Raw genomic sequence first — 27,074 nt, 5'->3', positions numbered from 1 at the left:
TATCACCCACTGCTTCTGTAACTTCAAACGGCTGGTCAGAGCCACCCAGATGTAAGCAAACCAGCCCTGAAACCAAAAAACCAGTAACTTTGGGTGGGGAACCAAGACAGAGATGATTTCAGCTGCAAAGCAGAACAATTACAGAAAGCCAAAAAAAAAAAAAAAGAAAAAAAAAAAGAAAAAAAAACCCCCGGACAGCTATTGCCAAAATGAGTTTTGCATTTCATGCAGCTTTTTTAAGCCCGGGGCGGCTTTCTCCCCACGGATGGCGCAAGAGCCTTCTCCTCAGCAGCACAAGCCATCTGGAGAAGCCTTCTGCTGCCTTTCGGGCCCAAGGACCGTGTAAATCTCTCAGAATTTCATTCCAAAACAGGTCCTTTTTTGGTTTGGGGTGGGTTTTTTTCTTCATTGTTCCCACATACACCTCATTTCATTCCCCCCCACCACCAGCTCAGCTGTGCGCCGGGCGTTACGCGGTCCGTCTCCTCAGGCCAGAGCCCGCCCACCATGGCCCCTCAGGGATAACCGCCCCCCGGAGGATGCCCCGCCGGCGGCGGGCGACGTTGCCCGCCCCGCACTGCAGGTACGGCCGCAGCCGAGGCGCGGAGAGTTGGGCCGGGGACAACAATGGAGGGCGGCCAGGGCGGAGGACGCCGGTGGTGCCGCCACCCCTCGGCCAAGTTTGGGGGGAGAGTGAAGGAGGGCGGCCCGCCGGCCCTCCTCACCCTCCCCCGGCCTCAAGCTTGGCCGAGGGGCGGCGGGGAGAGGCGGCGGGCGAGCCCCCCGCTCGTTGCCAGATAGTGAGCCGCGGCTGGCGGGCGGGCGCGGGGGGAGGAGCCCAGGTGTCCCTTCCTGCCACATAGTGTGCCGCCCCTTTCCCCGCCCGCTCGCCGCGGTGGTGCTGGGGCTCCCGCCGCCCGGCGGAGAGGGATGGACTGAAGCACAAAGGCGCGGGCCCGCTGAGGTAACGCTCCCGCGGTGCGGCGGAGAGGAGCGGCGGATCTGTCCGTTTCCCGCCTGAACGCGGGCGGCAGCGGCCGCTGCGAGGCTGCGGCCGAACCGTTGCCACCGCTGGGGGCGGGGGGGCGGGCGGCGGCGGGAGGCCTGGCGCGCTCCCCCCGGTTCCCTCGGCCGCCTCGGGGCTGCGGGGTAGCGCGGGGCCGCGGCTGGCAGCGGGCTGGGGCGGCGGAGGGGTGCGGCGGCCGCCGTAGGGCGAAGGGGGAACTTGTGCGTGGGCATACGCCAGCCCGCCGGCCGGGGGAGATGCTGCAGTGCCGTCTTTCTGCCTCGGCGCTGAGCTGCAAAGGACAGGGCTTTAAATAATGCGCGTCTTCTCGGAAACTCTGCTAATCAAATAAAACCTTGGAAGTCATTACTGTAATTATGGATTGCCCTCGGTCCTCCGCAAGGCTCCGAACTCCCTGTGAGTCTCCGAAAAGTTCTGGAAAAAAATTACATTCTTTAGGCTTTTTTGTGTGTTTCATCGCGCGGGGCTCCACCTTGATCCACCTCGGCAGTGGTGCGGGGAGCCCAGGAATGCGGTTTCCCGCAGGGACACGCATTCCGGTCCCGGCACCGCGCACCCACCGCCGCTGCCTCGGGGTGTCCCGCCGGTCCCGCCGCCCCGTCTTTTGTTAGTGCCCCGGGATGATTTTCGTTGTGCGTTTCTGTTAAGCCAGGATGAAATTTACAATCGCAGCCGTGAACTTTAGACTGCAAGAAACGAGGGTTGTGATGGGCCTTTCGGGAGTTTGTGCCTCGGTTTTGGTCTTGCCCCATGATGATTTTCATCTTGTATTAAAAAGCTTATTTAGGAGTTCGGAGTGGCTTTATCAGTCGGCGTTCATCCTGGACTTCAGGGCAAGCAGGCAGGGTCTGCGCGGCCGAGCGATGTGATTTTCACAGGAAGCCTCGGACTGGCTCTGTAAGGAGGGTAGAGCACACCTCAAAAGCAGCAACTGCTGCAGCTGGTCACGGAGGTGGGTTGCTTCTGTTTCTGTCTTCTCAGCATCATTATGTTACGGGCAGGTTGAGGCTGAATCTGCTTGTTTTCATCCATGGGTCCTCAACTCATGTCTGGAGGGAAGTGGTGTGGTACCAGGCAGAGGAAAAACATGTAGGATTGTGCCTCATCTTGTATGGTGCCACTGTGTGGAGGAATTAAGTTTTAAAACAAATAGATAAACTCAATGGCAATGAATATCTGGGAAAAAAATACTTGGCCAAGGGTTATAAAAGTATGAATGTATGAAGTTGCTGAATTACTAATTGTGTGGGAGAAGTTGCTGCTTAAATCAGCTTTGGTACTGGAGGAATGGATCTGATGATTGTGACCTCAGCCTTTAAAAAAGGGCTTTGGCATGCCTGGAGCAGCTTCAAGGCTGTCTCACCTGCCTCCTGGTCCAGTTGCTGGTGACTGGAATAAAGCACAGGTGCGGCAGACATGCATCTGTGTGTGATCTGCTGGGAAGAGGTGACTTTGCAGGGGAGCAGCGTGAGCTGGGGCAGTTCTGCATGTGGCTGCTTTGGCAGCAGATCTGCTGTGAAAGGCTCCCTTTCGCCTCCTTGCCAGGGTTTGCTGGCATGTCGCTTACACCATGGAGTTCTTTGGTCTGCACCCCCTGCCACATAAGTGGCCTGGCTGGAAATGGCATGTGAAGTCCTCATTCGAGCTTCCTTGGTGGCATCCAGTACTTACAGGGAAAGAAGGTGTGAACCCTGGGAATGCTGTGGGCTCTTCAGCCGTTATCAGACAAGCTTCTCAATGCTACTTTGAGTAAAGAGTGCATGTGCTCATTAATGAAACAACATGATAATTGTGTGATTAATAGTGTATACCGGTTTTAGTTTATAGAAATTTTCATGTTAACACTTTCAGTGATACATTATTACTTGCATTTAGTTTTTGCTGGCAGAATGTGAAGTCATAAGCAGGGAGGAAGGGGTTGGCTGTTTAGAGGCTGAGTGTTTAATGATTGAGGTTAGTGCATGATGATGATTAAGCACGTCCTTAATTCTTGACCAATAGATGGAGTGCTGCTACGCTTTAGGATATCTGGGGATTTAATGGTCTCTTGGTTAAATCAGTCATTATCCTTGACTTTTGCCTGAGGATTGAGGCAGCTGACATTTTTATTTAAGGAAGTGGTGATTTTAGGGTGGTGCAATGAGGCTGTCATATCCACCATGACCATTTAGCCCTCTGTTTGGAGGTACAGGTGGTGCTTCTCCTGCCAGAGACTTTGCGTTGCTTGTGGAGTAGACTGTGGGTGGACTTGAGCAGTCTGGGTGAATGGGAATGCTTCATTGTCAGTCAGCAAGATGTACTGCAGCTCTGTGCTGTTGACCATTTGCTGGTTATGCATCAGTTGTTTGACAGGGCTAGATGAACCGAGCTGGGTTCAGTGTAACTGTGCTGGAACTGTCCCTGTTGCATGTGATGTTAGAGGTGACATTGCATAAGGGGCTGCCTGCTTTTGTTCAGGCTCAACTTGTTACAGGCCAGGTGACTTGGCGTAAGACATTATTGCCATGAAAATCAGCAGATATTATTAACCTGTAAGAGATGAAAAATATTTTAAGACAGGCTAATGTTAGTTTGTTTCCTTTTGTAAGTGGAGTGTTTTACAGATCAAAAATTGAAGTGAAAGAAGGCAGAAGGCTGCTAGTTTTTCTGTTGTTAAAATCATTGGTGCTGGTTAAAACTGCAACAAACATCCTTGCCATGCTTTGGGTGGTGTTGGGATGATGATGTTTTTTTTAAAAAAAAATTAATTTAGGAAAATAACTTGTGTGACTTTGAGCTGGTGCATAAAATTGCCTTTGCTAGCTTTTGTTTTTAAACTGTATTAAAATTTTGTTTCTTTAAAAAATGTCCTGTAACTTTAGCAGCCATAGCAACCTTTGGCTATTATTTCCCTTGTAAATCAATTTTTGCAGTGCTGCTGTTTCAGAAACTGGGTTGGTCATTGTTTTGGTATTGACTTGAAAGAATGCAATCTATAGTATTTAATAACATTACTTCCTGTTACATCATGGTCTCTTCTGCAAGTTATGTTTTGAAATGCCGGTTGCAATATGAGAGATGGTAGTAGATGGTGGTGTGGCTTCTGGTAGGGTTCATGGAGGGTAGTTGTCTTTTGTGTAGCATTTTTTTGGCAGATGAAGATGAATAAAACTTCCCTTAGGGAACAAGCAGTAAGTTACTCATTGTGTGTTAATGTTAGATCTGTTTGCCACAGTCTGCTCTGCTTTCTATATTAACTTTGAGTCACTTGGCATATGGGGAAACACTTTTGTTTCTTTTCCATATTCAAGATAACACAAGTCATTGTGCATCATCACAAATGAGATTTTGAGACATTTCTTTTAAAGATACCCTTGCAAATACATGGCTGTTTTGTGGATAATTTGTGGTCTGGATTATTAGTTAAAACAAACAAACCAATTATAATACATTTGTTTAGGTAGGAAAGTGTCTTTAGTTATGGCGTGTTCTTAATCTAGGCTATGGGGCATTGTCAAGTAAAAATCATCAGTAAACTGGAAAAGGTTTACTACTAAAAAGTTGAGAATTTTCTTCGGATTAATTGAAAAGTTAGTGAAAGAAGGCTTGATAGCTTCAAACATCAGTGTAAACAGGATATAGCTCCTGGTTGGTTTTCCCCTCCCTGGATCTTCAGAGTTTGGTAAATGTGGTGTAGGTATCTATTTAGTTACAACTTTGGGAGCATGTTAAATGTAGTATGTGTCTTATGATAGTAATATCAGTTCTGCTTAATAAGAATGCACTCAGCTATTACAAAGTGCTAATTAAGGAAATATTTTAACAGCCTTCATTCATTGTTGCAGTCTCTTAAACTGTTCTGGTCTTGACTAGGAAGAAACTCTTTCCTTGCCTTGTATTGTTTAATGTGTTAAAATCCTAGTGACATCAATGCGGTAGCTAGTTTTCATGCCAGTTAGCAGGCTGAGGTGAAGATCAGTAAATGGCAAACTGGCGTGAGAGCTCCAGCTTGCTTTGTAGCTTTTCGTATTCTGTTTTCTTGACCCGCAGCACCTAGCAGCTGGTAAATCCCTTTTTCCCTTGTGCAGTCGGAACCTCCTGAAGTTATTTCTTCAGCTAAAGTATGTGGCAATTCTGAATACCGTAGAGTTGTTGGCAGCTTACTGCTGCTCTTACTGTTGCTGCACTGCCCTGAATGAGTACCTAGCACAGTGTTTGTGTTAACGGTAGCTGGCACTTCAGCCAAGAGCTGAACTATCTGCTGTGTTGGTCAAAGTAAGAGGATTCTATTGAATTGCTTTGAAAGTCTGTGCTTGTTGTCATTATCTATACCTGTAACAATTGGTCTCAAACTTTTTTTTGTTGTTGCATGTATTTAATTATTTCATGATGTGGCCTTTTTTTTTGTTGAAAACAAGCATTCCTATGCATGTCATCTATAGCTATTACATTAAATGCAACATAATTTAGAGGCCAGTTGGATCTGCATCTTGTGTTTGCAGATGCACAATAAATGTCAGTTCTGAAAGCAGGATGCTTACTGCTTAACCAAGTGTTTGTGTGCATGTCCTTCTAATGACAGAGTGCAAAATAGAAAGCTTACTTATTGGATAAAGCTTGTTTTACTTTTTCTAATACAGTAAAAACAAGAAAGGGGAAAAAAAATGGAAATATTCCCCTCTGCCCCGCCACCATGGACTGGCTTTTGTTGAAGAAATGCTTATTTTGGCAGCTGTAGAAGTCCTGACAGAATGCTGGGGAAATTATTTGGTACTGAAGTTGTCTGATTCAGATTGCTAAATCAATGAAAATTATCAGCAATCTCTCTGAACCCAGCCAACTTATATTAACATAAGTTGTTTTTTTCATATAATCCAGTATTCCAGAACTTCCTTAGCAACCCATATAACATTTTAGTCTTTATGGATTTATATACAAAAAAACTGTATTTATAAAGAGCATCAGTAAGGCCATAAAGTCGAGTATTTGAAAGCTGGGTAGTGCTTTCCAAAGAAAATATCTTTGATATAAAAATGAAAATTAAACTATGGCATTGGAAAACATACTTATGAGCCCTTGTGTCAAGAAGAGTAGAAGTGTTTTGTCGCAGATGTTTCTGATCTAGCAGACGCTTAGCAGAGGCAACCTTCAGCCTAACACATTCAAAATTAGGTGAAATTGAAAATAGGATTTTGGGACGGAAACAGCAGACAATACTAGGCAGTGCATCCAGCTCTGTCTAGAATACAATGACACAGAAGTAGTGACCTCACAAGTACCTTTGTTTTCCTGACTTGGATATGCAGCTGTTTTTAGGAGTGCTAATGTGTTGCATAACAACTTCTCCAGGCTCCTGGTCACTGCTAAAGCAGGAGTAAAACACAATTTGAACCAGCCCTCTTAATATACCAATTGTTGTTACACACCAGACAACCTTCTGTATTTGCTGTGTGTCCAAAACCACCAAAACCAAACAAAAAAAACCCTTCATTCTCAGAACATACAAACTTTATTTGGAGTTTCATGGTATAGTAGCCTGTGGAGGGTAAGATCAAGTATTCTCTTATGATTGTTTTCAGCTGTATTATCTGGAATTTCTGTGGTGGTGCTGAAACTTAGGGTGCAAGAGGCTGTGTATAAAATTAATGCCTGGTACCCCTGTGTTAATGGACTACAGCATTAGCCCTTCTGAGGTAGTATTACTGTCATAATAAATGACTAGTCAAATAGATATTTCTGTTATGGTGATTAAATTGTGATAGTGCCCACAACAAGCCCATCATCTTGTTTCAGTTCTTAATTGCACATGAAGCATTGCACTAAATACCCAGTTAAGGAGTAATTGTAGTTTTCACAGTTAATCTGTACAATTTCTAGCTTTCAATAGCAGCTGTCTTTCTTTAAATGTCTATTTCTCTGAAAGTGTATGCAAAGGCAAAACTTTTCTGGTGACTCAAATTTTTTTCTGACCCAGCTGTCAGGGTAGAAAGCAGAAAGCAAAGACATTCATGGTCTTTAGTTCATTTACTAAATGGAAGCTGTTGCCTCTTAGGGCAAACTTTGTATTTTCAGGCCAAGGGTTGTATGATTTTCTCAATTGAGGTTGTGAAAGAATTGTGGGTATGTGTTGATTTTTTTTTTCTTTTCCTATTCCCATCAATGGGCATAACACTGAATACAAATTAGGTTTCTTAGTGACGTTCTGATTGTTATGGGTTGACTATCCAGAGCTATTTGACGTGTAGCTGACTTGGCATTCAAGGGACACGTGCATGTTCTATGTTAAATGGCTTAAGGACTGGAGTGACACAGTTGAGAGCATGCGTTTGCATGATTTGGAACAAAAAACTCCATCCTCCAAGACAAAGTGTCCAAAGTAGATCACTCGGTCAAATTTTCATAAATATTTTTATTGCAAAGATTTAATCCTGAGCAGCTGAGAAATTAAAGTGTGTATCACAAATTCATTTTTCTAATAGCTAGTACAATGTTTTGTAAAGCAAAGTATGCCTGTAACTAGCAAAGCTCTCTTCATATGTTTGGCTTGTTCTTTATCAACCCAATCAAAATCATGGGTCTGGTATTGGGCAAAAAGTAAGAAATGCGCAGAACAACTTGCAAATGCATTGAAATTTGTGGGTTTCTAAAATAAATTTTAAAAAATCCCCAAACCAGACCCAGTGGTCTGGCAGTCAGGTACCCTTTCCTTTTTTTACTCTGTTTTGAACTTTGTTTAAATAGTTTTGCAGCATGCAAAGAGATTGAATACATCTGTGTAGTGCTAGCATGAGTGAGTCTGTACTCAAAAACAGGTTAGTTTAAAAAAAAATAAATATCTTGGAATGAATCCAGGTAGCGTCTTAGTTAAAACATATCAAATAACATAAAGCATGTGAACTCAAGACAACTCAGTTTAACTATATAAAGCGTTTAAGCTGTAAAACATCAGGAGGGTTTTTTTTATAGGTGCCTGCATAATTTGCCCTTAGGTGGCAGAGGGGCAGTGTGGGTTCCCTTTTTACATCAGAGGTTTTCCTGTGAGCCAAGCACTTGGGGAGAAAACTGAAATACTACTTCCTCTTTTAATGGTTGTTGTGTTCATGTTATGCTCTTCTTTGTGCGCATTTGCTCAAGCTTAGATGCATTTAAACAGTAGTGTCCCTAATTTTACATGCCCTGAGACAGCTCCTTGTTAAGGGCTAGATTTCAGACTGCTTCAAGCTCTGCAACATTCAAAATGGAAACTTTTGCTGTCTGGTCAGCAGAAAATGTTCTTTTTCTTGCCATTCCTAATGCCAGTGGTTTATAGCATATCAGTGCTTCTAATCAAATCGAGTGACTTTTAATTATTGCCAGGTGGGATCCTGTATCCTTTAAAATATCTTGTCTGAAAGTCTCCAGTTGCCTGGATCAAGATACCATCTCTTCCACAATAAACCCAAAGAGACCAATGGAGATGGGGATGTCTTCTACACCCAAGAAGCATCCTCCAGCAAGGGCAGTCAACATCTCAGTCCTACTCCTTGTGAAATACTTGCTTAGACGTGAAGATTGCCAAAGTTCTCCTCAGTTGGCAAATACACATGACATAACTCGGAGAAAAAGGGAGCTCTGAGATGCAGGAGGTAGGAGCGCTCTGCTCTGTAGGCAAGGCAAGCAGGAGCCCAGGCTCACCCAGTGGTTCCAGTGCCAGCAGCTTCAGCTGCCTGGCCTTTTCCTATAGCTGGAAGAGTAGACTGCTCGTCCCTGTGTATCTGCAGAGTAATGTTCATATGGGCAACTATTTCAAGAACCTGAGTTGCTATATGGCTCTTGTCTCTAAGCTTGGGTCTGTGAACTGTTTCGCAGGAGCCCATAAGATGGACAAAGTATAGTAGTCTTACTGTCCCAATACTTGTGTTAGGAGATCCTGTCTCTCCACTGGAAAAATTATGTTTCCTTGGTGAAAAGGGTTGAAAACTTCTCCTTGGGGAGGGGGAATAGTAAATTTTCCAAATTCGATGTATTTCTTCCTTTCCTATTAATATTGGCTAGTATGTTGCATAAGACTCTATGTGCAGCGTTGACTAAAAAGAATTAGTTAATAGTGGGAGTGAGAATAACAATGTCACGTTTATAACCTGGGATAGCCTTTAACAAGAAAAAATAGCTTGAGGTATACCGTGTAATGCTGGTGTCTGGCTACTATCAAACATGCTGCAAATGTATAGTAACAGGTATTGTGTGCAGTAAATTTATCTTTGTAGTAGAAACTTGATGTTGTTGCTATTCCCAGGGGGTAAATTGAATTACATTATTACTGAGGCTGAGCTAACAGAGCTTTGCTTATAGTATACATACAGACAAGACGGTTCTTCACAGAGAGGTGACCTTTGCTGTATTTTGGTTTCAGATTTCACAGGGACCTATTTCAAAGTTTTTAGCTTCAGTCCACACCCTGCTGGTAGTTAGCTATAAAAATCTCTTTGAAGAAAGTTAAAGAAGTCTGTCCTTTATTACTTTATTAAAGTTAGATAAAGGTCATTTGTTTACGCCTTCTGTAATATACACTGCTGCCACCATTTCTTGTCAATAACTGCTAGTTCAAAGATGAAATTAAAGCTACAGAATTACTGGTTACAATGTGCAAATGCACAGTGTAAGTAATTCTTTTTTATTACTTTTCTGTTTATTAGTTAACTTGAAGAATGTGTACTAGCATATATTTGTGCTGGGGAAGCTATTATGGCTCATATGGCTTAGTGTAGTATACTCCCTCCAAGGTTATTCCACCCTCCCTAAACTGTTTTAATTAGTTCTGGAGAGAGTAACCCAAAAAGAAACAAATTAAAGCCCTGTATTCCTATTTAAGAACCCAGTCAAATAAGAAGTCTGCATGTCACTGTTCCAATAAATATAATAATCTCTTTAGTCACTCTTCTCTAGGACTCTGATTTCCATCTGATTGAAATATTTGGGTTGTATGTTGCAACCAAGCTAAAGGGGATATCCTGCTCTTTCCTCCTGGCCATGTGGCCCTGCCTCATACTCTCTTGTCTAAGCTCTGGTGATTGCTGATCTTATGCAAGTCACTGTGAATTGCAGCAGAATACCTCCTCTCCCCACCCTTTCTGCATTAAGTCTCTTAAATAATTTGGCTTAGCTCAAGACAGGTTTGGCTGAGCACTAGGGAGGGTGTGAGGTGTTGAAGGCACTGGTGAGAACCTGTGGGGAAAGAGGGGGATAGGGAGATGGGGGACTGTCAGTGTCGAGCTTCAGGTTGCCTCCTGTCCCTTATCCTTCAGTGGTGACAGCTCTGCAGCATCCCACCTGCAGTACCAGGAGTTCAGAAATGCAAGTGGAAGGTGTTTGTTACTTGAGCCTTCTGCAAGGGGACTTGTTTGTAGGAAAGTAAGAATGAGAAAGCTGTTTCTCTAGGGTTTGAGATACAATGTGGCAGCCACTGGGTTACAAGGTTCCCCCTACTGTCCCAGTATCCTCAAAATCTGAGGGGGAACAGTTGTTTAAAGCAAGACTCTTTGGGATAAACACAATGTTTTGGAGAAACTGTGTAAACTTTGAAACTATTTTTATTAAAAGAGTCTCAGCATGCTGGGCTGAGCTGCTCTTTGGCTCCCACGTCACACACCCATATCCCAGCTCCATGAGGCTGCCAGTGGGTGACAGTCCTGGGTGGTATGAAGGTGTTGGGTGCTTGGGGTTGCTTTCTCTAACAGCCTTCCCTTGTCTCCAGAGCCTGCAGTATACCTGCACATATATAACACATATATACAAAATGCACATATATAAATTTTGTATTCTAAAATAAAAAGATTTTCACTACTGAACAATGTGTATGTACCACTTCTTTTCTTATTTTTTGGTTTGATTTCATAGTTATGCATAAGAAATGGCAGCTAAATATTGCCATAAGAGAACTTCATTGCGTTAGATAGACCACAGTGTCTGTATGTTCATGAACGTATAGAACAAATTATTTCTTTGGTGAGAGGAAAGGATGTGGTTGCACTTGGTTCTAGTAATGAACTTATACATATGTTTACAAGACAACTTTATATATATAAGTAAGGATTACATTAAGGAAAACCATATACAAATGAGTTGTCTAGTACAGCTCAGCCTGCCTCCCAGAATGTTGTTTAACTTGCAGTCTTTTTACATGTCTTTGAAAATGGTATTGCCTGTCTTCTCTGTCTATCCATGTTTTTCATCAGTTAAATGACGTGTGTTGCTATACACAGATTTTGCAGAAGAATTGTTTTAGAAGTGTAATGCTGAGTTTCCGACAGCAGAAAGCTGTTTGCTGTTTAGGTTGACTGAAATTGTTCCAGTTAGTGTCTGTGCAGGTGGTGAATGATACAGATTCACAGTGTGTATAGCTGTTCTGCACTTCATGTCTTCATGGTCTTCAGTGCTGGGTCCTCCTAGCTTTTTCCTGGACCTCTTTCTTTTCCTTTTTTCCTAGCTATGATGAAGCATCCTCTTCAAAAGTTCATATTTTCATTGTTTGATGTGATATGCAGGCTTCAGCGTAGATGCTTAAGGAGTCTTATCAAAGTAATACTGGCTGAGTCAGAGTAAAGATGCTTTAGTTAAATAGACTATGGCTGTGTTTAAAAATAACAGCTCTGGCTGTGTCAGCGTGTTGGACGACCTGATACTGACTTCAACAGAAAGAGCTTTTGAAAATTACTTTGAGAGTTGCACATATTGCCCCCAGTGTGAACTTGTTTTCTGTTGGTAGCATTTCAGTGTTAGATGAACCAAACCAGAGCCCCTCAATTTTAAATGTCATTAGCCACAATGGCTTCAGAGACAGCTTGTTTATTGGGCACCTTTTAAATGCACCAACAGGAGTAGCAGCACTTCTGCTCTTGTTCACATCGTCAAGACAGTGGTGCCTTGGGTTGCGTGAAAACACCATCCCCACCTAAACTCGGTAGTTTTGGGTTCTCAGCCATTTGATTTCTGTAGGAAAAAAGTTGTATGTATACTCTATCAGCCCAGGGTCTTTCTGTGTGTGAGTGCCATGCTTGCACATGTGTAGGCTGTTGCTTTCTCCTAATAGTAAAGCATGTGGAGGAGCTTGTTAGTAATTGCAATGCAATTGTCTTGTCTTACCCAGCCCTGGTTTGGCTCTGACTTCTGCTGTCTTTTTGAAGACTCATTTTGAGCACTGGTATTCTTAAAAAGTTTTGGTTAATGAGATGTAGGCCATATGAAAAAAAAAAAAAAGTAAAACTTTTTGAAAATACTATCTGTATCTGATGTTTACTCCATTTCTTAAGGTTCTTGTTCTGTGTGGGCTTTCTGTTGCTTTTTGTTCCTTGGCAAGGAACACAGTATTACATTCTTGTGCCAAGAGGAAGAGTATTAAGCTTACTCATAAAAAGATTTATTATTAAATGTAGTTTTTAATTTTGTCCATTGGATATTTTTTTTTAAACTCTAACCATACCCAGATTACTGGCTTCATTCATATGGCTATTGTATAAAGTTTGGATGCTGTCTTTGTTAAATTATGGCTCCTGAGGGTTTTCTGTTACAGAGGTTTCTTCAGTCAGGGGAAATGAGGGTATAATAAAGAGGATCCAAGGGCCGGACATAATGGTTCTATATAAGTGAAACAAACAATGCCAGATTTGGCTGATGTTGGGTTTTCCATCAAACTTTTTACTGGCATTTGTTCATTTGCTTTGAGCAGAGTTTAAAACTGAGGCAGCTTGAGTGCCTGAAGTAAGAAAAGACCAATAGCAGACAACTTGGGCAGTACTTTTAATCTCTGTATCCTATCTTCGTGCATTTATCCTGAATTCTGGCTCACTCAGGAAGTCTCCTTGACACAAATGCCATTACAGCAGTAAATTCAACAGGAGACATCCAGAGTCACTGAAAGGACTGTAACTGAAGCCAGTATAATAGACCTGGCTGTGCCTGAGGTTCCTGAAGCCTTGTTCCAAGTGTTCAGCTTGTGCTTAGTGAGAAGCAGTGCAGCTTTCTGGCACGGTGAGTACCTGACCTTCGTTGCTGTTGCCTCAGACTTGCTGCAATTGTCTGCTAGCTGATAATGGTATCTTTCGTCTTCTGCCACATCTATAAAATATTAGTGATTATAATATGCTAAAATAGGGATAGAATTATTAAAATGTGCTTCAGGATGCAAACAAATTTGCTGAGAGGTTCTATAAATAAATGATTGTGCCTCTCAGCCAGAAATACAGTGTGAAGTATGAACATAGAGTGTGCTCGTGGTTTTCTCTTTCTGATGTTGAGTGCTGCCAGAAGAGGAATGATGCTGAATCTGTTTCTCACTGCCTCTGTTATGCCAGAATGTTGGTCTCTCAGGGTAGAGAGTGTGCAGTACTGCAGTTTTCTGCAGATACCTCTCAAGGACAGAGGAGGAAAAAAGATGGTATTAGCTTTGACATTTACAAACTAATAGATACCACAGTAAAGCTGCTGAAGTAAAAACTGTAGCCATCATTTTAATGGCCTTCTAATTCCTTTAGAATGTTTTGGAGGTATTTTTCACCCCTTGTTGTTCTCAATAACTTCTGTGTCAGTGCACGTTGGTGAAACTGGGTGCAACAACTGAATCGTATCCAATACACAAAATGCTTTCCTCTCCCCATCTATTTCTGCACATGCTCTTCAACATACCTTATCCACTTTATCCATAGAAAACTGGGAGAAACTTTCCTAATGCTCTTTCTCTTATTCAGGTTCAGCTGCATGTCTTTAACTCCTTTCCTATTCTTATGTCCTTCCTACCCATGTTAGAAGCCTCTCTCTGGTAAAAATGAAAGCCCTTACAGTTACTAATAATCTGGCAATTCAGAAGATGAAAACTGGTTGCCTCATGGAGCAAAAAGTTTGAGATTAGCACTTGCAGTGTATTGGCACTGTTCATTACAGTCAAATTAACATGGCATTTTTAGTAGTCTTTTTTTTTTTTTTTTTTAACTATAATATGCATGTGGATTCTGCTTGATGAGAAAAGAAAGCTGACAGAACGGGTAAAACTACATATTGCCCCAAGGATAAACTTTTGGAAATATTTCTGTGGATTACAGCAATGGGTATTACATAAGAAAGAAAAAAGTTTGCCCTGAAGTACCTAAATTATTAAGGCATTTGTAAAAGTAGGATTTGTCTGTCCAGAAACTTATTGCAATGTCCATTTCTGACCAGAGGCGAGGTGAGTATGGCTGAGTTGTAAAATCATAGTCATCTACAGGAGCCTGTGGATTTTGAGGGTTGCAAGGTTGTGTAGCTCGGTGTGAAAAACATGAAAGATTACAGTCGACATCTTCAAATTATTTATTTATCTTGCAGCTGTGTGAAATTAAGTTTCTTGAGAGGTCTGAGTGACTGTATTTAATGTAAGAGGATCTGATCTTCTAGTTGTTTGCTCTTTGTGGTAAACTGAATTGGCATAGACTTGACCAAAATTGTGCAACTGTGCCACTTCTAGAGTGCTCTCTTTAGTGTATTTTAGTATAGATCAGGTGGGTTATAAAAGCAGAAAAGTAGAACTAACTTGGTTGTGAGATACAGTGATTTCCTTGTAGCATCTCCTGGGGTGGCGGTGGGGGGATTTGTTATGGACTCGGTTCCACAGCTACCGAGACTTTCTTTTGAGCCACAACATCTTTCTTTGGCTTGGTCCATAAGGAAGTGGAAAGGCAGGAGGTATTCACACCGCTCAGCTCAGCCAGCTGAGGCTTTCCCTTTAATCACATTCCTGCTTTGAATTGCTTTTTGGAGAAATCTCTGTGGATGCCGGAAGCCTTAAAACAAGGCAAACTCAGCTCAGGCTTGACTGGCTAATTAAGGTGCCCCAGTCGAGTAGGGAATAGTACACTTAGGTTATTATGCCTGCATACAAATTCTTTGTGTGGTGGGGCCTGGATCTGTGGGTCCTCTCAACTCCATGCCAATAACATCCAGATAAAAATTCTGTGGTTCTCAGCTCATTATTTGATTGCTGTCATAGTGAAATATCACGTCTGCCTATCGGCTTAACTTCAGGAAGGACTCGGGCTGCAAGATGATGATGATGATGATTATTATTATTATTATTATTACCTTTTAATACAAGCTGTGTAAATGTTGCAGTATGTTATCTTTCTCCTTGAAATGTATTTTATCCCATACCGATGTGACAGCTGCTGATGTTCACCCTTTCTGGGGACAGTGAAACCCTTTATGTGAAATAGTTGGCACCTACCAAATGAATGAAAGTTTTGCCATAGATTTATTAATGTGTCTGGAAACCACCTGTATGTTTTGGGTTCTCAAGCAGTTCAATTTGTCTTCCTTATTAAGAAAACAAACAAATGCACACACAACCTCGTTTGTTTCTCCTATCTCCCATACATAGGTAGGCTTCAGAATGAGTCGAATAAAAGAAACCCCTATTTGAGAATATTTTGATATTTGAAGAAAAAGCTTTGCTAGCAAGGCTTTTGTTACAAATAGTAGGTAAGTGCACCTACCCAGCAGGCCTATTCTTTTTAATTGAGGCTATAGCAATTGAATTTTAGAAGTAATTTTTAGGTACTGTGTAGCTAGACTGTATGTGGGCAGAGCTGCCCACCTGCATCGCCCACCCTGACTGAAACACCTGGAAACACTTGGGTGAGAGCATAGCTGAGCCTCAACACTCGGATGCTCCAGCAGCCTCTCTTGCTGAAATAACCTTTCCCTCATGGAGCAGAAACAAGTGCTTTGCTTGCCAAGGCACAGATTGCCTTGTTTGTCCATCCTCACCAAAGTTTCCTTTCTGAGCAAGCAGTTAAGTCTAACTGCACCTCAAATCAATCTGATTCCACCACTAAAGACAGTGTTTATACAACTATATTTGTATATATATATTTAATCCTGTTGAGAATTATGCTTAATTCAGATGTGACAGGTGTTTAAAGTTCCTGTTAAAGGTTGCTTGGAACATTTTAAACAGTGAAAAAATCTAATAGTCTGATCTTCCTGACTTCAGAAGCAAATACAGTTATGTGTCTGATTAGAAATTGGCTAGTTGTGAGAGGATTTTAAAATTGAAACTCTCTTCACATCACCTGACACTAGGTGAAATAGGACTTTTCCCTGTTTTGATTTTTATTCTTCAACTTTTCCATCATTTCGTATGACCTTTTTAACACCTTGCTTGGAAAAGATAATCTAGATTAATCAAATACCCAAGCTTTACCAATAAATGTAGGTGCTCATAAGTGGTGATGTACTCTTTCAGAGTTATTTAGTTTTATTTTTCAAAGGTTTCATCAAAGGAGAATTTGGGGAAGGGGATTGTTTTCTTTCAACTGTTGATTTTAAGTGATGTCACTGTTAGTTACCTAACCTAGTTTCAAGATTTTAGTTCCTTTGATAAAAACATTAACAAGGCAATAACCTCGGTAACCATGAACCATTTTGGGGTTTAGTTTTATTTCATATGAGCATGAATGGAGAGTGATAGTAAAATGATTGCATATATAGAGATAATTTTTCTTAAACATTGGATTCTCTATTCATATAACTATGAACTTGTCTAATCTTCAGTTTCCCGAGTCCTGTGAGCAGAGTTGTAGTAACTGGTTTTGTTCTCTGAAAATCAAATTCCAAGGTCAGGTACAGGCCCAGGTAAGCATTGTTTGTAGTAAAGAAGCTCAGTCTAGACTTAGTTCTAACCTGCAATGTTGCCTTTTCACAGCTGGTATAGCAATGAGCCGCTACAAAGCAGCGTTTCCTCAGTAACATACATGTTCAGCTTTTCTTTGATAAGGGTATGCTTGAATTACTTTCATGGTGGATGTGTGAAAGGGGAGGGTGTAAACTTTTTTAGTTCTAGGAAACATTTTTTGTGAGTTAAGAGGCTTAGAGAAAATATAGAAGACGAGTGAAATGATTAGACATAGAGAATTTTTCCCTAAACATTGGGTTCAAGATGTAGGCCACATCTGTAATCATGTTTTTAGAAATGAGTCCGTATTAAATCGATTCTCTGCCAACAGCATCTGGTTACACTTTATGTATGTGTTTTCTTTCATAAAGAAAGCAAATCATATGACATAACCCCAGTCAGATAAAAATTATTGTTTATAATACTTTGTTTATTTATATAGCACCACAAGATGAAATACGACTTCATCTGAAAAACCTTCCAACAGATTACAAAGGTGAGCAGATGACATCTGTGTTTCCAGATGGCCAGTCCGCGTTACTGTGTAGTGTGGTTAATAAGCCCTGCTTAAAGGGATATAAAATGAATAGCTGAATTGCTAATTGAATGGTGGCTAATAATTCCAGGCGGCCTTCATTGGTAGTGTCCCACATCTTGTAATGGCCCTGCAACGCTGGTAGTACTGAAGCGTTGCATGGGGTTAGAAAGAGCAGTACTGCACAGCGACAAACCTTCACGGACATGGTGCTTTTTAAGACTGGTAGCAAACCCCTGGTACTATAGGTCATAGCTCACTGCTATGAGTAAAATTTGAGAGTAATTATTTGCTTTTAATAAAATAAGCTGCACACCAGTTGTTCACGTGAATTGTTCAGACCAATTTCAGCAGGTTGATCGTAGTTATGCTCTTGCAAGTGACTGCTTTTGCTTACAAAACAAGCTGTCTGTGGGGCTTGTGAAGAAGTCCAGCCTGGATTAGTCTTTTGGGTTCAACTTGGGAAACAGCTGAAAGATAAGAATTGGAAATACCTTGTGAACATCAGAGGCATGATTTCCTGTAATAAAGAGAGTATCAGGCTGTGATTCCCTCAGAGCAGGGGGAGCTACACAGTGGGGTTTCAGCTGTTGTAATCCTGAACAACATATCTCTTCAGCATGTGCCTGCCCTATTTAAAGGTGTCAGCCGTGTCTTTCCCACATGAAAGTTGGGCCACCTGCAGCTGTGGAAAACACCCTCTAGATGAAACAGTACAGTTGAAACTGTACTCCTCCATTCTGAGATATTTGGAATGATCGGTTTCCATGTAGGCCAGCAGACAGTTATTTCAGAAATTGCTTCTTGTGTCAAAATCTCGATGGGCAATTTTATGCCCTGCAAGGCCTTGTGCGTTAGTGACCGACATACTGGGGAGGGAGGCAAATGTCATTTACGTCTAGGGTTTATTTCTTTCCTTAACAGGCGCTGATCAAATGTTCACAAGGAAAGGACTTTTTGACAATTTGTACTTGGATTTAAATATCCTTGTGTGGTTAAATGGTCTCTTCTGAGATCCAGGGTGTCTTTCATCTTTAATTTTTTTTAATTGATTATTAATACATTGAAGTTGCTTAGAATAGGCAGTATTCAACAAGTAATACTTTCTTTGACTTGTCAAATGTTAACTCATTAGCTCATCTGTTAGCAGCATAACTTTTTTTTTATTTAGTCCTGAGAATGGCAGTGATTTATAATAGATCTTTGTTGCAATACCAGAGCAAAACAGGAATTTAAATACTGTGGCTGTTTCACCTTTTAAAATTAGGCATCCTAATTAATAAAGCTAAACATGACTTAAGTGATTAATGTAATTAGCAGAATACCTATTACCTTTTTAGTTGCTAGGCTAAAAGGTTTTTAGCTCAGTACAAGTTTTCGCTGTGCATGATGACCCTTTAAAGGCTTTTGGGACTCTATCCAGCTGGCAGCTTGGCATTGCTGAACAGATGTGGCTGGTCTCTGGAGGGGTGATCTGTACTGCTAGCTTTATTAATTCCTGACATTCATATTGATCTGTGGGTCCAAACAAAAGTAAAGAATCTCATGTGGAAGTGGCATAATGTGCAAGTTCCTGTCGGTGTCTTCCTGATATGTTCAGGATATATTTTGGTAGGTCTAATATTACTCTTAGCAGCTCTTACTTGTTGTTCGTACATACACATGTTTTACTGTTTCTTGGCTTCATGTTCTGTTCTTGGTGATTCATAGAACATCAAAATGCACAGAAACCATGTTCTCAGCACTTTGGAAGACCTCACTAGATGATTCTGAACGCTGGTTGTTCACGGGAAGCAAGTGGGCGTGCTGGAGGAGCATTCAGGTTTCCTGAAAGTGCTCATGATTACTGAGGAACTGTTTTGCAGCTCTCTTCTCAGAAGAGAGTTCTTCACTTCTTTCAAATATTATTCAATGATTAAAACTTTGAGGTTGGGAGGAAGTACATTTTCCTGTACTAAGGACAGACAGTGTTGAAAAAAAGCAATTGAAAATCTGTGCTGATGGACTGGAATTTAATTTCTCCTGGAATCTAATTTATATCTGCAAAAAGAAAGCCATAGTAAATTGGGATTAGTATGACAATAAATTTAAAGCAGAAGTGATGGATTTTTTTTTAATTTTATTTTTTATTCTAAGGAACATTATAGTCAGATGTTCTGTGTATGGGAAGGTCTTGTGGACCACCCATTAATGTATTATTATCAAAGTACTAAGCTGAAGATGGTTGGGGTTTTTTAAATGCTTATCAAATTTAAGAGGAAATTTGAAATGGTTCAGGAGTTTATGAATAAGAACAGTATGACCAGAAGTTGGCATGTTGGAGACACTGATCACAGGCAGTTGCAGACAGTGCTCTGAAGGTTAGCAGTGTAGGATGCCAGTGGGCTATTAATTTCGCTTTTCAAACACTCTGGCACAAAACCCGTGCTAATTACTGCAACAAAGGTGCTGCACTAATGCATATTGCTGACCTCATCCCAAGAAATGTACAGCACTAGTCAATTTCTGAAACAATTTGGGGAAAATATTTAAGTACTTACCCACAAAAACATCCCAAACATCTGTTTTCAGTATGTTAAAGTCTTTTAAAAACAAAAATAAAAATCCTGAACTGTAATTATAATAGCTGATGGTTCATACCTTTCCAATCCTTGGTCTCTGAGGGTGTGTTTTGATAATTTCGTCAAGGAAAGCATTTGCCTGATCAGAAGGCGGATTCAGATTGAGACCACCCAATAGTCAGTGAATAGCAGCGATGGCAATATGTATGTTTTCATTTAGCATAAACATTTTGAACTTAATGACTTCCTCTTTCTAAGGATGAGAATAATCTTGCTTGAAAAAGGAGGAGGGGGGATGGTAAAACAGGAAAAGAGAAACATAACTGCACTTTGCTAGTAAGCCTGTAGGTTGATGCAATCTCAGGAGAAACTTCATGAGATGTTATGTATTACAACTTGCAATTTTAAGGTGTTCATCAAGCAGTTACAGTTGTTTTGATACAAAGACGTGTATTTTGCTGAACAGAAATAGAGCAAGCAACAAAAGCAAATGAGGAAGGAGCAGATAGCTGTGTATACAGTGAGAGGTGAATATGAATGGTGTGTTAAGTGATGTCTTGATTTCCAAACCCAATCTGAATAGGCAAATGTTACTATAAAAAAGTAAATAAAAGAACCTTAGGTAAAACCTCGATATTAGACTTGAATCATTAAAACATTCAACAGTTGTACTCAAATTGAAGATACAAATTCTATCCTAGCTTTGCTCTCTTTCTAACTGCATTTGATGCACAAGTTCTTAATGTGGAAGTGTTGTAGAAACAGCATATAAAAGTGACTATTTTTTCTTGAGTTTAGCAGTTTTAGCAGTGGAAGCAAATGAGTTGCAAAGATAGTAGGGGCTTGTGTAAATCTACTGAAGTGCACATGCTCAGGAAATCTTATGCTTCTGCAGTACTATTTTATTTTAAACCGGGACTTGTATTAATTCTGCTGATCTTTGATATATATCTTATGCAGTCTTGAATCACCACTTTTTGTAGCACTCTGTTTGATCAGTATATGTTTCTTCTCATTTTTTAAAGAAATTTTTTTGAAGGCATTGAAGTGTGTACAATAAATGTCCTTAGCCAAAGCTGAGGATGTTTGAAAGGCAACTACTGAGAGGTGAGGAGGAAGATGGCATGGTTTGATTTAGCTTTGCAAGACCTGGGAAGGGGGAATTGAGACCAAATGACGTCTCCTCCTTCCATTCTTGAGGGAGGAACATATAAAACTAAATAGCATCCTTTTTGCATAGCAATAATACACACTAGTACTATTCTAACTGTGCACTTGAGTATCGTTCAACTTACAGTTTTGAAAGAGGAAAAATAATCGCCTCCCAAAAGGGCTTTGATAGAAGTGTGCTGGAGGAGCCTGCGGAAGTGAGTCAGTTTGATGAAGTTGCAAATAATGTTCCATATCAACTGAGAAAAAAGAAAACAAGCCTTGATTTCTGGGGGGGAAAGAAAGGTTAAGCTTATACACTGATAACTTCTATTTTTGAGAAATCTTGACCTTGGTATTGTGAAATGAAGTTCTCTTCCAGAGTCGGAATGTAAGAATTTTGCTTTTTCTTTCGGTGGCAAAATAAGTTAAAATAATTGAGCAATCTTCTGAAGCTTTGCGTGGTCCAGGCATTAATCAATATAGGTATTTGTCTTCTGAATGTAAGTAAATTTGAGTTTTGTTCTTGTTTGCATCTTCTGTAAACTGACTGTAACACTTGTGTATAGTTTTAATGGTCCTGGGTGGTTTTTTTCTTTTCCCCTTTGGAAAACTGGAATCCCTATCGTGAATGACAAATAAGGATTTCATCAGTAAACTTTGTTATAGCTATTGCAGCAATATCTGACAGGATCTGTCTTTGTCTCAATGTGGTGATCCAACCAGGCGAAAATGTGCAGCAGCAGTACTTTCATTGGACTGACCCCTAAATCTATTCCAGCTGTGTCTTTAAGAAGTTGTGCATTTATTTTCCTTTATTGATATTTTTATAGAATTTCTTCATACCTTAAAACTAGTATAATCTCAACGTGAAATTTAGTATCTTGTGTTTTACATGTAAGTAGCAAAAGGTCTTAGAAAGCAAAGCCTGGGGGGGAAGCGAAAACTGCTGTGCCATACAGCAGATAGACATTCTTGTTGCATTTATATCTGATGTAGTGGCTACACAATGACAGTAGCTGAAATTCTTAATTTGTGCTTTTCCAACTGATAGCCTAAAGTTCTTGAGTTGTAGGACTGTTTCATTAAAAACCTAATCTCCCCTTAATAACATTGTCTTGAAATGTGTTTTAACACATACTGGAATTTGGCTTTATGGCACGGACAGTGGGTATAAGGAATTTCTCTAGTACCAGGCATGAAGAGGATGGCAATCGTTCCTGCTGCTTCCCTAGCATGTCTAACCTGGGCCTTCTCATCTACTTCTACCTGTTCAGTTTTGTCCCTTCCTTTCATGTCTCTCAATGCCTGCATGGTTTGCTTGCTGTGTTGGAAAGACATAGTTTGAAATGAAGAAAATCCTACCTGCTAAACATGTCTGGAGTGAGTCTTGGGGACTTATTTTCATGACAGGTGTTAGTTACCCACAGCAAGTATGCCTTTCTTCCTTTCTTGGAAGTGGTGAGTGCCCCTCAGCACAGGAATTTTTGAGTACAGCCTTTCTATATGGTCATTTTGAATATATAAGCAATCATGCTTTGCTTGAATGACAATAATGGAGTAAACAAAGTATTGTTGCTTCTAGTGTTTTTAGCAAGTCTGGAAGCAGCAGTGTTCTTCTGTTAGGGGCAATATGATTATTCACCTATATTGGAATATGTTACAGGGTATGTTTTGTAAGGAAAGGCTTTGAAACTTGTCAGGAAGAAAAGTTAAAAATATATATAACCCACTGAATACAGAATGGTATCTTAAACACAAGTGTGTTCTTGCCAAACATGAAATAGTTATTTGATGTTTCCACATTGTGTTTACAGCTAAAACCATCATTCTGATTTGCATTGAGTGATGCATGTGACAGGCTGTTATCTGGATTATTCAATGTGTATGACTAGACGTTTATTTTTTCCCTTTCAGAGTATCTGTGCAGGGGTTTAATAATTGAAGTAATAATGATCTGTGCACTTTCATACAGCATTTGCATAATTAATTTGGGAGGTTGGTCAGAAGGATTTATTTTGAAGCTTTCGTGCCTAAAATAGATTCCGCTGATTTATAGATAGAGATGGGTATTGATGTGCTTTCTGCAGTGAAATAGTATCCTGGCCTGGTGGTAATGTATTGGGGGGTTCAGCCCTGGGCTGTATCTCTGGACTGCTGCCCTTCAGGCAAAGACTTTGGGAAGTAGGTTTTTAACACTGATTTTTTTGAGGTGCATTGGCATTTTCCTTCTGAAAAGTAGACAGCAGTGCAAAAAGAATTGTCCCTGCCCAAACCAACACAGGACTATGCAAACTGGGGAGTGTTCTCTTTAGAGTTAAATTAGCCTCACTTGAACACCCATATTGAAACTGCTTTAGGAAAACTTTATTTTCAATTCACAGTCCAGTTTTTAATGAACATAAAGGAAAACTGGATTTATTTTGAAATGTGAATTTAAGATAACTTTTTTCTTTAAAATTACATATATACCCAGAGAGAAACTGTCTTGCTGTGTCGTGAGGATGATGGATAATGCAACTTGTTTTGCTTGCAGACACATACACACGTGCAACCTCCATTGCTAAGCAGTGGGTTATGTGACTGGTTGCTAGAAGGAATGTTTCATTTCAGAGTTTCAGAAGTGCACCGTGTACCTCTGAAGTTTTAAATTCTCCAAAGAATTCTGATTATTTTGGCCTGGAGGACCTAACTGTGTGGAGTTACCTGATGTAGCTGTCCTTGGGTCTGTCTGCATCCTGAATGCAATCTTTGCACATAGGGTGCAGCACCAGACGAGGACATCATCTAAAGCAGCCCTGTGCCACCAGCCTGACTGGCAGGGAGGCTTGGGGTGAGCCTCTCCAAAGTCCAGTGCTCATGGTGGCAAGGAAACCTAGTTGGAGTTCATCGTGTGGAAGCTCCTGAAAATCAGCACCCTTTACCTGGTCTGCTTTGAGTTCTTGGAAAGAAGATTCTTGCTGCCTCACTAGTTAAAAATTTGCTTTCCCTCTGAAAGAGATACCACAAGATGTGGGCAGTCAGATTTTCTTTTTAAAAGTCACAGAGGAACTGCGGCATGCATGAACAAGCAGATTATATTAAGTGCCAACTGTATTACAGTTTATTTTTAGTGTTTCTTCCTGCACTGTTGTTGAGAGAGGAAGACTGGTACTGGTGATGAGTGGGTGTGCATCCTCCTCACACCTCTGTGCTCTCCCTCCTTGAATAGATGGGTGTGCTTCACCAGTGAGGTTGCTGGTTAAATTGCTAGTTCAGGATGCTCAAGATTCAATTCCTTAATTGGCTTGGAGGGATTTTGCTTCATGCACCTTCTGCAGCCGATGCTGTGTTTGCTACAGAAGCAGCACAAATGCAGAAATCTTGTTGCCTCGGATTCTCCTTGTTTCCTTAGAAACTAGTCTGATACCATAGAGGCAGACTGAGAATCAAGTCACTTCATGTTCTTTCTGTTAGAAACACGTAAAATCAAATTGATGCACACTAAGTGCAAATACATTGGTCCTTCTCTGCAGATTCTTCTTTCCTCAGCAGTGAACCTTTTCTTACTGATCATTTTCCAACATGGGTGCTCTAGAAAACATAGCCTGCTAGGCTGTGATTGCTATTCCTTTGATTAAGTTGCAAGGAGTTGTCACTGCTGAAAGTAAAAGTAGCTTGCGTGAAACATTCAGCTTGTGTCTCAAGAAAAGGAAGTTTATTTGCCTAACTGTGTTTTGTCCATGTCTTCACTTGCAAAAGAAAAAAGTATTACATAGTCTGGGGCAAATTTGAACAGCTTCAAAGCACATAAAGAGGGCAAAATGTCCTTGTTAGTGGGAGGTGTTGCTCAACTGGTAACAAATCTCCTAGGGTTTTGTTCTGATAAATAACTTGGCAATACTTCCCTAAAACAGAGAAGTGTGGCATCTTCACTATGCTTTAGCTAATTTTAATGGAAAACTGTGTTCATTCATACTGATGGTCCTTTGTGGATTTTGGAGGTGAGGAGGGAAAAACTGGGAAGGGATTGTATTGAGTCAGTGTAGAAACTGGCAACTACAAATGCAGGGAAGCAGAATGTTTGGTTTTGTTAATATTGCATTAAGCCCTCATTTCACGGATATGGAAGAGGTAAATGTTGGCAAGGGAAGTGTTTCTGCCCCAGCTTTATCCCTTTAATTATGCTGGTCCAAGCATTTTTGTGGCCACAGAGCTTTATGCAAAATTTTAACTATCTATTTTTCATTATTTTAAACATGGTAGTATTTGGGTGAGTCACTTCAGTAGTGACTTCTCACATGGGCATGTTCAATTATGTTTTTAATTCATTGTTACCTCTCGACTGTGTATTTCCTGCTCTAATGAATTTACTGTGGTGGTGGTATGCAGCCTCCTGCACATCTGTAGTTGAACTTATACTCCTTGATATTCGAGAAGAGTTGCTGAAGAGACCAGAAGATATTTGACATAAACATTAAAAATCATTATGCCTCTGAAGGGTCACTTCTTTGAATTAAATTCAGAGGTTCAACTTGAAAATAAACAACAGCAGGCAGTTTTCTTCAGGCAATCATCCCTGTAGAAAGGTGTTTTTCTTCTAGCATGTGTTTTCTAATTTATGTTGCTGTATAGTTCTACACTGGCATTTTTCCCTTATCACAGGTAGTAAATTAGCTCATTAAACTAAATTAATATTTTAAATTAGTCAGGCATTTGGGTCAAGCATCACAAAGCATCAGGAACCTTCAATTCCTAATTAAAAAGTTAGCATGTCATGCATTGCTCATTGCTTTCATTAATTTTCTTTGTAACAAAGGGGCCAATCTGGCTTTCATTTAAACTTGATGAAGATTTCTGGTGCATGTCAAGTGGAGCAGAGCAAAGCTGAAAAATAGCGTTTAGTCATAAGCTATAGTTCACTACTTTTGATCAAAAACGATAGTGTGCCTTGAAAAATAGGGTTATAAAATGCACTAAAGGGGAAGCATTATACAGCAGCTCAGATAAAACCAAATAAAAGTAGGTGGGGTTTAAGAACATGTGGTCGACAGTAAAAAGCAGTTTGAGGTAGCTGCTTGTCTTCTGCAGTCTGCACCTTTTTGGGAAGTGTTCCTTGGCACGTTTGTATCCATAGTGTTGGTAATGGGGTCACAACACAGATATTTTGATGAAAAGTGGAGGGACAGAGATGCAGCAGTCCTGCACTAGCATGAGCTACCAGGGGGAGGGATACAATCAAAATGGGTACAGCTTCAAAAGTAAACACGTGTCTATGTTCCTCATAAAATTTGTTTCTGATCTTAGTTCTGCAATCATTTTTCATTTGCAAAACTGTTACTTTTACTGTCTAAACAAACACCTCAGCACAATGGCTACTATCCTAATCCATCATACGTGAACTTCTGTGCTGTCCGTAAGGCCTTTTGTGAAGAGAAGGTTAAAACAGAGGGGAAAAATAGTAATTTCTCTTCCCCCCCCCCCTTTTTTTTTTTTTTGGATAATAAAAAGACAATGTTAGAAGATGGTAAATGAAGAAGTTGCGTGACCTCCATAGAACTCACAAGGAAGATTGTGCGAGCTCCCCAGAGGGCACAATAATGTTTTTAAGAAAATAAGAATTTAAAAAATAACTATGCAGACAAGACGGGAAGATAGTAAGGGGATTTTCTTTGTTCATGAGCAAATTTAACTTTCTTCTTAGTAAAGTAAATACAGTCCAGATGCTGGAAAGTACAAGATGCTCCCAGGGGTTAGGGTGGAGGTTGGATGAATTAAGCTTTGTTAGAAGTAAAAAGTGAATAAGTGAGGTACAGAGGGTTTTTTTTTAAAAAAAAAAGTTGGTTTTTATTCTTTCTCAGGTTTGGGGTCTTCACTGAGCATTTAATGAGAGTCAATAAAGAATACAAAGAGGCAATGTTTCTGTTTATAATATCAGAATAAAGTAGGAAGAATACTGATAATCTGTTGAATGGAGTTCAACCAATGGAGTTGGTCAGTTTGTAAACAAATCACAATCTTCCAAATACAGCTTGTTTCAATAAATAAGTGTTTCGGTACTTCGTAGATGAGGAAAAATATTTAAAGTTCTGTATGTTTATTGTCCATTATTAGTTTTGCAGCAAGACTGGCATCATGAATCTAGCTATGGCTTTATCCATGAAT

General features: G+C 40.5%; 1 protein-coding gene across 4 annotated transcripts in view; it reads left to right on the top strand.

The window, feature by feature from the left end:
• The first annotated feature begins 564 nt into the window (after window positions 1-564).
• The window catches only part of ADD3 (adducin 3), a 103,665-nt gene continuing 77,155 nt past the window's right edge, over window positions 565-27,074 (top strand). The window contains exon 1 of one of the 4 annotated variants that reach the window (XM_056351482.1): window positions 565-583. The gene's annotated coding sequence lies outside the window, so the exon portion shown is untranslated. Of the gene's footprint in view, window positions 584-826; window positions 965-27,074 lie in introns of those variants that run through there. The other 3 variants (XM_056351480.1, XM_056351484.1, XM_056351483.1) reach the window with 3 other exon arrangements.

The sequence above is a fragment of the Falco biarmicus genome, chromosome 9, assembly GCF_023638135.1.
Source record: "Falco biarmicus isolate bFalBia1 chromosome 9, bFalBia1.pri, whole genome shotgun sequence".
Taxonomy (NCBI): Eukaryota; Metazoa; Chordata; class Aves; order Falconiformes; family Falconidae; genus Falco; species Falco biarmicus.
The sequence above is the reverse complement of the archived record's forward strand: the minus strand, read 5'-3'. Positions and strand labels throughout refer to the sequence as shown.